Source organism: Neophocaena asiaeorientalis, unplaced genomic scaffold (genome assembly GCF_003031525.2).
Source record: "Neophocaena asiaeorientalis asiaeorientalis breed wild unplaced genomic scaffold, Neophocaena_asiaeorientalis_V1.1 scaffold89, whole genome shotgun sequence".
Classification (NCBI taxonomy): Eukaryota; Metazoa; Chordata; class Mammalia; order Artiodactyla; family Phocoenidae; genus Neophocaena; species Neophocaena asiaeorientalis.
Window position 1 is genome coordinate 1172272 of NW_020172592.1, and position 13599 is coordinate 1185870.

Below are 13599 nucleotides of genomic sequence, written 5' to 3' on the forward strand. Positions count from 1 at the left end.
TTCCCGGACCGGGGCACGAACCCGTGTCCCCTGCATCGGCAGGCGGACTCCCAACCACTGCGCCACCAGGGAAGCCCAAGTGTTATTTTTAACAAGTTTTTTGTTGAGATGTAATTCACAGACCATATGGTTGACTCATTTCAGTGTACAATTCAGTGGCTTTTAGTATATTCACACAGTTGTGCAACCATCAACACAGTCAATTTTAGAACAATTTCCTCACCCCCAAAAGAAATTCTGTGCCCAATAACAATAATTCCCCAATGCCCCCGCCTCAACTCTAGGGAACCAGTAATCTACTGTCTCCATAAATTTGTCTATTCTGGACATTTACGTAAATAGAATTGTACAACACATGGTCTTCTGTGACTGTCTTCTTTGATTTAGCATAATGTTTTCAAGAGTGCATCCATGCGGTAGCATGCACCAGTGCTTCATTACTTACTTTTTCTTTCAAATATGCAATACAGTATTATTAACTGTAGGCCCCATGCTGTATATTAATTATATTCCCGGGACTTATTTATTTTATAACTGTAAGTTTGTACCTTTTGACCGCCTTTGCCTCCTCCCCGCCACCCACCAACGTGTACTCTGTGGCACTCTGGCGGGGCTTGCTGGGATCCTGACGGAGAATCACTCCGGGCCTCCAGAGGCCTCCTGGGGGCGCTGGTGGGGGGAAGATGCGCAGTCGCAGCAGCGCCCGGCTTCCCGCCCCGCCCCCGCCTCAGCGTCTCGCATTGCGTCCAACGTAGGCGGCACCTACTTCCTCAACACCCCCCGGATGCACTGTCGGGACCTGAAATCTTTCCTATACCGTTCGTGCCAGGCTGACCCCGACCTGGACTCCGACAAGGATGCAACCGGTGCCTATTTAACCCACAGCGAGCGCACCTGTTTGGGGCCCCTGCTGAAAACTCTCTGAGACTCCGAAAGCTGGTCATTAACAAAGACCTCGCGGAGGAAGGGGTGTAGGACGACGCGGAATTTTACATCACCTCACTAGTGACACTTGTAAAGGACAGAGAGAATGGGACAGCAGACCATCACAGGTACGGGTGAAGCATGCGTACCGCCGGCTTCAGTTGAAGAGGCGCTCACGCAGGTGGCGCCCACCATGTATGAGGGCGGGAAATTAGAGCACCTGGGCATCATCAGCTCTTCCTGCAACTGGGGGAGTGGAGACCAGGACGAGTTTCTCTGCGTGCCCTCTAAAGAGCTGCAAGACTCGCTGTCCGGCACCACAGTGAGCCCAGCGAGAAAGGCAGGATTTTTGCAAGAAGGATGTAAGAAGCACAGGGCTAACAGCCGAAGAAGTCTTTTATCTTTTCCCAAGATGCAGCGAACCACTTTCTCAGGAAGAGACCTGCGTTTGACGATTTGCCTGGAGATCCAGGTGTGAGTCCTTTTCTGCCTCTCAATTTGGTGCTGCGCCACGGGACCAGCCGTCCAAGGCCGCATGCGCCCTTGAACAGGAAGCCTGCTTGGCGGCGGGCGTCCCTTGGAGGCCCTCCCTCGGTTTTTCCAAGTGCAGCCCGGGCCTGAAACTTCTGAATCACCGAAAATCATTAAAGGCGACGTTCTTGGTGCTACATACAGTACGTCATGCAGCGTGGGCCTCCCTGGTAGGCAGTGGCCGCAGCACGGTGGCTCCGGGGACTGAGTCCTGGTCCGCGGTCAGGCTCCCAGGTGGGAACAGATGGCGGTTTCTCCCGGCCTCTGCGAGCCGCTCCTCAGAGGGGCGGCCTCCGCCTTCACTACTCCCCGGTCTCTGCTTTGGGGCCGGGCCTCCTTCAGAACCAGGCTCCTCCACCGGGACCCAGGCCTGGAATCACAGTCAAGCCTTCTCAGTTGTGTATTTTCCTGGCGAGAGACCTTTGCATCCTTTCCCAGGGTCCATAGACTACCCAGTGTCTGTACTTTTTAGAAATGCCTGCAAGTGTTGCGCCATTTTGGAATGATTTGTTACATCATGGAAAGGGAGGCAGAAGTTTGGCCACGTCTCTCCCACCCCCAGCCTCCTGGGGGAGCTGGTAGCCCTGTCGATATGCCTCTGTCTGGCCTGGGATGGAAGTCGGGGCAGGGGCCTGGCTTCTGGATTCCTAGAAAAACTTGTGTATGCCTGCTTCGAGAACAGACGGCTCACCGGGTCGTGGGGACTGTCAAGAGTCTGGGGGACCTGGCCCAGATGAGTGGCTCTTTGCTTCTTGACCTCTGGCTTCCCAGGGGAGCTGTGCACACTGATCACCCTGGCGGCCTGCAGGTAGGTCAGAGGTTGTGACCCATCTAGTTTCAAATGCTTCTGGAGACTTCTGCCTGTACCCCTTTTTCTTTTCTATCCCCCCAAACCTGATTAACCAAGTTCTTCAGAACCTAGGACTTAAGTCCTCCTCTTTGTAAGGTCTGTTGTATGATAAATGTTTGGCCTCAACATTTTATAACATGTTTTTCTATAGGACACATTGAAACACCAGCAGACCAGTTCTCCCCAGTGGAGCCCCAGGAGTAGGGCGGCCTGCCGTTGGCTTTGGGGTGTCCCCTGTGGGGAGCTGCCAGCCACTTTGCCCTTGTTTGATCTCCGACCCTGGCATAATACATAGGCTTGTCTTTTTTAAGAGCTGAAGATAATAAGAATTAATGCAATAAAATTTATTCTAGGAGGATATTTATACTTTTTTAGGTATTTGTATTTTATGAGCTTGCAGTTTAATACCTAAGTTTTCCGCTGAAAACAGCAACTATGGTTGTGGTTTTGCAAATGAGGAAAAAACAAAACAAAAAACCTTTTTATGGCTGGATAGCATTCCACTGCACAGATATACCATATTTTATTTATCCATTCATCAGTTGATGGATATTTGGGTGGGTTCTACTTCGGTCTATTATGAGTAGTGCTGATATGAACATTCATGTATGAGTTTTTGTGAGACATATTTTCATTTCTCTTAGGTATATACATATTACTGAAATTGCTGGGTCATATGGTAGCTCTTAAGTTTAGCTTTTCAAGGAACTGCAGAACTGTTTTTCAAATTGGCTGCATCAGTTTGTCGTCCCTCTGACAGTGTATGACAGTTCCAATTCCTCCACATCCTCACCAACACTTGTTATTAGCTACCTGTTTTTTTTTTTTTTTTTTTTTTTTTTTTTTTGGTACGCTGGCCTCTCACCATTGTGGCCTCTCCCGTTGCGGAGCACAGGCTCCGGACGCGCAGGCTCAGCGGCCATGGCTCAAGGGCGCAGCCACTCCGCAGCATGTGGGATCTTCCCGGACCGGGGCTCGAACCCTTGTCCCCTGCATCGGCAGGTGGACTCAACCACTGCACCACCAGGGAAGCCCTTAGCTATCTTTTTTATGGTAAACCATTCTAGTTGGTATGAGGCTGCATCTTATTGTGGTTTTGGTTTGCAAATCCCTTACGGCTAATGATGTTGAACATCTTTTCATGTGCTTATTGGCCATTTGTAGATGTATTTTAGAGAAATGTTTATTCAGAAACTTTACTCATTTTTAAATTGGGTTGTCTTTTTATTATTGACGCATAAGAATACTTCAGACATGCTGGGTACAAGTCTCTGATCAGGTATATGGTTTGCAGAGATTCTCTCTGATTTGTGTATTAACTATTTACTTGATGGTGTCCTTTGAAGCATAAAAGTTTTTACTTCTGATTATATCTGTATTTGTGGGGGGCACTGTTGGCTTTGGGCCTTATATCTACGAAGATTTACTTCTGTATTTCTTCTAATAATTTTATAGTTTTAGCTCTTGTATTTATTCTGTGGTCCATTTGGAGTTAAGTTTTGTGTTTGGTGTGAGGAAGTGGTTCAATTTCATTTGCCTGTGGGTGTGCAGTTGTCCCAGCTCCATTTGTTGAAAGACTGTTCTTTCCCTTTTGAATTGTCTTGGCACCCTTGGTGAAAATCAGTTGACCATAAATGGAAGGGTTTATTTCTGGGTTTTCAGTTCAATTCCAATTCTGTATGTTTATCCTTATGCACACGGTTTTGATTTCTGTAGCTGTGTATTAAGGTTTGAAATTGGACTCTCATCCCTAACTTAGGATATCTCAGAGAGTTTGTGCTGTATGATCCTTGATGCAGGGACTGGGTGTAAATGCTATTGTCTGTCCATATATCAAATATTAATATAGTTAATTTGCTTTCTTGTGTTTTTATTTAAAAATTAAATACGAGTAGCACCTCTGCTATTTTCTTCTGCACTCACTGGGTGCATGTGTACTCCCAACTTCGGAGACCACTCCTCTCAGGTACCATATTTGGGTTCTATTAGGCACTATTCCAGTTTTTAGCCAAATGTAATCAACCAGTGGCCCGCCCCTACTTCATGCCCCAAGGTAATATTGAATTACTTGTACACACCCAATAACATCTCCAGGAGAGTAGACTTTCTCTGAAACTTCATCTCAATCACTCTGTTCTAACTATGGTTCCAAGTGGATAAAATGATTATTCCCCTACACTGGTGGGTTAAAAACAAAATACTAGAGAAAATCTTAGTGACCTAGAGTTGCTGATGGGTTTGGGTTTACCAAAGTGTTTTCTGACACAATGTGAAGAAGAAAACAAGAAATTTAAATTACATTGAAAAAAATTAGGTAGGTTTATCAGCTCAGTCAAATACATTAGAGAGTCAGATTTTTCCCCTAATCTTAGGCTAGAAGCAGTTATATTTCTATGGTATAATATATACATTCTCAACATTTAGTGAGCCCTTGTGTTCTGGGCTCTAGGTTTAGGACTGAGAGTATGAAAATACAGTTGGGTTTCTGTTCACAGGTATCTAGTAGTCTCTCTTTTTCCAAGTCCAAATTAATATCCATTCTAATCCCCTTAGCATATTTAACCACTTAAAATATTGATATCACAATAAAGTGTAACATTTGAAAATAACTTTAAAAATAGAGTTAAAAATGCTGTTTATTAGGCAATTTGGAAAATACAGGTCAGCCAAAATATTAAGAAAATAACAATAAATCAGTCATATTATCAGTACTTAGAAATGATTGCTTTTAAGTGTCTTTATATTTCTTTAGTTTCTTAAAGTTGGCACATTTAAATTTGTTTTTCTTCTGTTCCAAATCATCATTTCAAGTTTCCAGTTTACATTTTTCTGCACTAATTTCTCAGTCCTTTAAGTATCATTGTTTTCTCATTGAGATGAATTTAATGATAATATGTTGAAATTCTAAAGACTAAATATACTTAATTGTACATTTTATTGTATTCATTTATCAATCAGTGCAGTATAGTACAAATTAATTGGTCTCTTATGAATATATGACCTAAAAGTAAATTAGCGTACTTAAACTTACTAAAAAATAATTTTTCATACTTATTTTTTTTCTCACCTACTTTTACTTTATTTTTTTCTCTTATTTTTTTCTTTTTTGTATTTTCCAGTGAATCTTTGTTCCCTCCCTACAAAAACTTAATCTTTTCAATAAAACCAATTTTATGTTATAATAATATTGGTCTTTTATATGTGCCAGTTTATTAAACATTTTACACTTATTTTAAATGTATTAATATACAGAAAAAAATTAATAAAGATTATATAATATCATCCAGCTTGAGAGATAAAACATAATATATATAAAGTTTACTATGTATCTCTTTCCTACTTCATCCTCCTCCCATTCCTTCTTTTCTGAATTTGCTTTTTATTTTTCCTGTGCATTTCTTTATATTTTTATTATATTCATTTATACTTAAACAATGTATATTAACTTGCATATTTTTAAACTTAAATAATTGACTTCATATACATTTTTTGCTTGCTTTTTTCACTCATTCACCATTTATACTGTACGTTTAGTGTCCATCTTCACTGTTACTAAATATTAGTCCATTGTTCTTTAAGGTGGTTATAATGGTTTATTCTCTTACAAGCAGTCTATGAGTTTCTTTTGCTCTATGTTTTCTGTAATGCTTGGTATCATGAGACTTTTAAATTTCTGGTCAATCTCATGAGTATAAATTGATATCTCATGTTGGTTTTAATTTGCCTTTATCTGATTACTAGTGAGGGCTTTCTATTCATGTATTTATTGATTTATTGAAATACTTTATTATTTAATCTGGGAATTTCCTGTTCATACTTTCTGTCCATTTTCTGTTCCTATTTATTTTTAGGAGTTATATAGGTAACGTAGACATTAAACGTTGCCTTATTCTATGTTTTGCAAATATTTCTACCCAGTTTCTGGCTTGTGTTTTTCTGGCTTATGATAAACAGAAGTATTTGAATTTCTTTCCTTCCTCAAGTTTAGACTGATATTCTCCATCTACTTCCATAAAACTTTAAAAATTGTACATTTACATTTTTCATCCACTTTCAGTTGTTTTTTGCATGTAGTGTTAGGTAGGTATCTAAATTCGTTGTTCCCTTATGGGTAACCAGTGTTCCCAACATCGTTTATTGACTATTCTTTGTTTACCTGCTACTCTGTAGATCATCTCTGTTATATATCACAAGTTTCCATATACTCATGGGTCTGCTTCTAGGCTCTCTATTCTCTTCCATTAATCTATTGTGCTAATATGTCTGAAATAGTTTAGTTTTTAGTATGTATAGATATCTGGTTGGGCATATCTCCCCAACTTATTCTTTATTTTCAAAATTCACTTGGCTTTTCTCTGCCTTTGCTCTCCTATGCAAAATTTAGAATCAGCTGAAACATTCCAGAAATTATAGATTCTTTTGGGAAGAACTGTTATCTTTATGATAGTGATTCTATCACAGCATATAGTGTATCTTTTCATCTACCTAGTTTACATCTCTGCCTATAATGTGCTCCTCGTATATGATTTGAATAATATCAATTTCTCTTTTTTTCTGTAAAATATATGTAACAGAAAATTTACTGTTTAACCATTTTTCAGTGTACATTTCAGTGGCAATCAAGTATATTCACATTGTTGTGCAACCATCACCACGAACCATCTCCAGAACATTTTTCCTCTTCCCAAGTTGAAACTCTGTAGCCATTGAACAATAACTCTCCATTTCCCCTTTTTGCCAGCCCCTGGCAACCACCATCCTACTTTCTGTCTATATGAATTTAGTTACTCTAGGTGTATTATATAAGTGGAGTCACACAGTATTTGTCCTTTGTAACTGGCGTATTTCACTTAGCATGGTGTCTTCAAGGTTTATTCATGTTGTAGCATATGTCAGAATTTCCTTCCTTTTTAAGGCTGAATAATATTCCATTTTAAATATTAATTCTTTAAAGTTTGTTGACACCTCCTTTATTGTATTGGTCAATTTTGCAATTGTTAACATGTATGCTTGAAAGAATATGTTTGGCTGCAAGTTTCAGTATATCACCAAGGAATTGTGTTAATTCAAATCTTTTGTAACCTCACTCATTTTGTTATACGTTTGTGATAATCTCCTTCCATGATGTTGATTTTTCTTTATAGTTTTTCTTTATAGTTTTACCAATTTATGCTTTTTACATTTTGAGCCCCTGTTATTAGTTTTAGAATTTTTTTTTTGGTTAATTGAACTTCTGTATTATTTTATATATACCTTTATATGGTCTCTAATATTTTCCCCATAAAGTCTATTTCATCTGGTTTTAACAGGGCTGCACAAGGCTTTTACGTCTTTTTGTTGTTGTGTTGTTAGTATTTTCTTATATCATAGAACCTTTTAATTTAATCTTGGTCTGCCAAAGAATATAGCCTTTGTATTTTTGAAATTCAGTTTGACTGTCTTCATCTTTTAACTGGCAAATTGAGTACATTCACATCAACTGTGTTTAGTGATATGTGGGAATTTGTTTGTAGCATCTTATTTTGTGAATTATATTTGTACAGCTTTTTCAGTGCTTCATTTTTTTTCTCCATTTATTTTTAGACTGATTGCTTCTTCGTTTTGTCTAAAAATGTCTACTTTAAAGTTATGCATGTTATTTCTATTTATTTAATAGCTACTTTTAAATTACTAACATGCATGTTTAGCTTTAAAAAGTCTAAAGTTAACCACTATTTCTACACCCATACTGAATAATACAAAGACTTTAGAACATGTAAATTCTCTCTAGCCCTTGGCATCTTATAAGATAAACTCTAGGGATATTTATGATTCTAATTTTCTGTAAAAGCGAGACTTCTTAAATTCAAAGCACTGCAAACCAAAAAGAAAATTCAATTTTCTCATAATGCCAAACCAGGAGGAACATATTCTTTAAAGAAATGGCTTTAGAAACAGAATTTTAATATTTTTTCTAATTATTTTCCCATGATCCTTTTTCCTTTATTTTTAGGTCATATCTTTTATTAAAGTAATTCAAATAATTTTGATTATTTCAAAGATTAAACACTATAACTTATGATTTCTGTATTTGCTTTTGCTGAGATTGCATGATGATATTGATTATAGCACAAAATGAGTGATATGTCTGGAAGCAAAGGTAACCATCCAGAACAAAGTGAAAACCCAGAAGCCATAAAATAGATCCCTGAGCAGTGGCAACAAGAAAGCAAAATAAAACCAAACAGCAAAATAAAAACTCACTGCTATCACAGAAAAATAGAACCTTGAAGTCTCCTCAACCCAGGGGCTTTATCATTTCATAATCTCCATCAGCAAGCCACTCCCAAATATTTAACTCTAAGCAAGAATATTGTGCCTGCCACACAGAGACCTATATATAGAGACCCACTTTCCAAATAGATGGCAGTGCCTATGCCCCACAGCTTAGGAAGGCCCAGGCCCCAGTGACATTGATATCCTGCTAGGTATCATTGAAGAATTTATAAAGTAGGGGCATAATAACTCTTCACTGAAAGTACTTTGCAACTTTGATCAGTAGGAGGAGACAGATGATGTCCAGGCGTAGTGGCCTTAGGCCACTTCATATAGAAAAGGTTGTCCTACACATCTCAGTAGCCTGACAGAATGTCCCTGAACAACAGTCTGGCAAAGTAACCAATCAAAAGCAAGTCCCTAGTTAAATCACCTGAAAAAAGAAAGACCATGTATGCATAAGAAACAGGCTCAAAATACTACATGTATTTAAAAAGTATTTTAAATAAGAATGCTTTCGGGGGATGAGGGCATGTTTATTATTCATTTATTGGGCATGACACATTTTCCAAAGGCAGTCAGTAGATGACAGGTTAATTTGGGTATCCATGCAATTTTTAGTAGCAGTAGGTTCTGAACTGTTAGACATTTTATTTTTGTGATGATGCAAGAGAGAAACATGCATTTTTGTCCTTACTTCGAAGCATGGGAAATAACCATGAACAAAATTCTCTCATTAAAATTGCTAATAGAAAAAAATGTTTAATGAAACACTTTTTTGGCTATAAAAATACTCTCTCAGTTTTCAGCCTCATGAAGGAAGCCTTTTATTGGTGAGGAGTAATATCCATCTGAAATTAAAGTGGCCTACTGTTTTGTGATACTTTGGTCACTAATATGTACCATAATAATCAGTGCCTTACTGGATTGTCAAGATTTGCCCTATACATTAAAAGCTATACTTCATTTGTAAAGGCATATAATTGTAGTCAACTCTTTTGAAAGTGAATAAACTTTTCTCTCTTTTATAGTCCTTTTTTGGTAGAAGGTTCAAAAATATTTGATCCATGTCTGCTCTTAGAACCAATGATTATGAATCTGTCCCAGTGAAGTGTTTGAAAGATTCAACTATTTATTTTAAATAGCATTTGCCAATTTTCTTAATTGTGATATGCAGAAAGTTTGGAAACCACATAAAAGCACAAAGGAAAAAAATAATTCTCAAATCACTTGTTTCCCTCAGCTCTTGGCTCCATCACTAAATAACTTCAGAGTATTGTACTTTGATAGTTGTTTTGTCTGTTCTCCATTTTCTTATATTTTCATTAGCCATTCCTTGGTTCTTTATATAATGATTGCTTATAAAACGCTTTCTTGTTTTATCCTTGTAGTGAGATCTGAAAGATGGCCATGTATCTCCTTTCTATTCATGTATTTATTCAACATATATTTGTTAACACCTACTCTATGTGTGAAACACTGCATGGGAATATATGATTCAGTAGGCAAAGCTCATATCCTTATGGAACTTACTGTTTATGGACAAAGTGCTTGAATTTGGGTTTCAACCTATAAGATCAGGAGCCATGCTTAACTCACTTTCCTATCTATACAAGCCAGCATGAGATCTATCAGTATTTTCTATCTGCATGCACAGTAGATGTTGGAAGGACACTTACATGTGATGAATAAATAACTACTATTGAACAAGTAATTGTTTGTCTCTTACCTATATTGCCGTATTCCTAATAGTATGGATAAGTAGATTAGATAAGTAGAATTGAATAAGTAGAATTTGCTTGCCTGTTCGTAAGGGTCTGTGTTGAGGTGTAACATTTGTATCTTAGTTATGAGGTAGCAAACTGTAATTCCATTATCTCAAAGGTTCCTGTGAAGTCCAAGTAAAGCAATAAATATGCTTTATTAGCAAAGAAAGAAAAAGGTGGCAGTGGTATTTACATGGAGCTCTTACAGTATTGAGTTATTCATTAAGAGGTAAAACATTTAGTAACCCCAGTCATCTAAAACATGGTTATGTTATTTGAAAAAACCATGGCCTTTAACTCTCAAATATCTGTTACATATGCTTTTGCTAAAAATTAATTAATTAATTAATCTAGCATTGTTGCATTGGGTCTTCGTTGCTGCGCGCGGGCTTTCTCTAGTTGCAGCGAGCGGGGGCTACTCTTTGTTACGCTGCACAGGCTTCTCATTGCGGTGGTTTCTCTTGTTGCAGAGCACGGGCTCTAGGCACGTAGGCTTCAGTAGTTGTGGCACATGGGCTCAGTAGTTGTGGCTCGGAGGCTCTAGAGAACAGGCTCAGTAGTTGTGGCACACGGGCTTAGTTGCTCCGTGACATGTGGGGTCTTCCCGGACCAGGGATCGAACCTGTGTCCCCTGCATTGGCAGGCGGATTCTTAACCACTGCAAGTCCCATGTTACATATTCTTAATGCGCAAATAAATATTTAGCTTTGAGAAATCATAAGAAAAGATATAAAATGCAGCAGAATATAAGTTCACAGATGATATAGATCCAGTCCCTGGTTCAAAGAGCTTTCAATATTATACATGGAAAGATGATTTTTCACACACACACACACACACACACACACACACACAACCTATCTAGAGCCTTCTCCCCACTTTGCATCTGGCTAATGGAATTTATCTTTTACATATCAAGTTAAATGTCACTTTCTTAAAGTTCCCTCAACCTCTAAATTAGGTTCTTCTTGACAGTTTTTCATGGTACTCTGCATTTTTCCCATATAGCACTCATTATATTTATAATTACATTATACTTAGAAATATTTAGTATCTGTCTCCTCACTAGACAATAAACATAAAAAAGGCTCAACACACCTGCAAAGTGTCTGGCTCAGAGTGTGACCTCAATAAGTAGTTACTCCATGCCGTAACTCTAAAATATGAAAGATGGTGGCAGGGAAATGGAGAGAGAAAAACAAAGTGTGATGGGAATGTAGTGGAGAGGGAAAGAGCATGTAATATATGGGCTTGAAAAGGTTCCATGTAAAATTTAAAGAGGACTTTAGAGGTAGTGAATGGTTGCTGAATGTGAAGCTTCATGGACACACCTAGAGGGGGTGATACAGAAAAGATAGATTGGAAGCACGAATGATCAGAGCCAACATATCCGTTAGACACAGCAGACACTGTGCCCAGAACCCATGATACTCTAAGGGGCCCCCAAAATGTTTTAAATGTTAATTTTTAATCAGGAAGAATGAATGTTATAATAATGATTCCAATGTATGCCAATATTAGCATAAAATTTAATTTTTAATATTTTTTTTATACAGGAAAGAGCCCATGAATACAGCCCTGGGGTTGGTATTTGTTATACAGTGGATAGGATTTGAGCTGGAATCTGAAAAAGGAATAGAAGATCTAACATTGAAATTCAAGTTGGCCTCACTTAGGGAGATTCCAGATGACAGGCTGGCGAGGTTCTTCAAACTTTGCTTTACCTTCACAGACTTTCTATCAGCTTTTTACTTATAGGAGAGCTTTAGGAAGAGAATTCTTGCAGCAAAGAATTGGATAGGTTGATTTTAGAGGTACGGTGATCAATCAAGGGCCTTTGCATTAGTTTAGATTATAATAGAAAGAGACAGAAGGGATAGATATTACAAGCATCCAGGTATATATTTACCCAGGCATTTTAGATCATATGCAGAAGAGCTCATTTTCTCTATAGAAAACTCCCAAAGTCATAATTACACATTTACATTCCCTGTATAAGTTTCATGAGAGGAGAAACCATGTCCATCCTACTGCTGTACCTTAGGGAATTGAACATGGAGATGCTCAAGAAAACAAGAGACTTAGACTCCTGTAGATGTGTTAAAACTATTAGAGCTAGTACTACATCCTGGCCAAATCATTCTGATCATCAAAGCAAATGCCCAGAGCTCAATGACGTGACAAATGCCTTCCAATTGATTGATGGTTCAGTTATTCTGCAGAGCAAAACTGAAGTAACACCATATACACATACATTAATTATAACTTATTTTAAAGTTAATTTTAAAGGATTCTTAACTTTTTTCTCAATTGGGGAATCTCTGTCTATGGTCTATAACTAAATATATGTTCATAATCATAGCTCATTTTTATATACAGCATTAACTCATACAGAGAAAGTCGTACTGACATAAAACCATGTAATATGCATCGAATACAGTTCTGTTGTATGTAGATTTGTTAGCATTCTCACTAAGTAAATAATTTGTACACTAAGGATGTACCAAGCCTTGTGCTAGAGGAGCAGCACCCTAACAGGAAGGTTAAGGCAGGGCCTTACTAAGGATAGGTGATGTTTGCATTCAGTCTTAAAACCGTACGTGCCTGGCAGGTAGACCAAAGCAGAAGAGCGTATACATTTTTTTTTTTTTTTTTTTTTTTTGGTAAACCACTGCGCCACCAGGGAAGCCCAGCATGTACATTTTAAGAATTATAGCAATTTGGCTTGTATTTTAAAGGCTTTGTTAACCTTTTGGAGTGTTCGTTTCCTTATCCATGGGATGTGATGATCATCCTTTGTATCACTGTTCAGCTACTTTTCACGTTTGTTGGGAACATGGAAAAGGAAACAAACATAAAAATCAACACGAAGGTTATGAATCCCTTGATGTTGAAGAGAGGAAATATTCGGTGTGTAACATTGATGGTTAAATTAACCACCTGTCTCTATTTTAGAGATTGTCTTTTTTGGAGACAGAGGAATAGACCAAGTGAATCTTTCAGGAGCTTCCAAATTCTGGCTCTTTGATTTCATAACTTGAGAAGTAGGAAGAATGATAATGTTGTTAAGTCACTGAGATTGTATTTAATACCTTATAAAGAAACTAAAACTTTTCATAGTATTGAGATTATACCATGCACCCTATGAAAACATCCTTATTCTGTACCATCATATGAAGACTGAAAGTTGTCAAATATAGTCATTTAATTGGCAATTTTTAGGCTCCCATAAATGTCATTGACAATATTACTGAAATAAATTCAAGATAGGGT

General features: G+C 37.9%; 1 protein-coding gene across 1 annotated transcript in view; it reads left to right on the top strand.

The window, feature by feature from the left end:
- The window catches only part of HDAC9 (histone deacetylase 9), a 792206-nt gene that overhangs the window by 463244 nt on the left and 315363 nt on the right, over positions 1–13599 (top strand). The gene's annotated exons all lie outside the window — the stretch shown is intronic.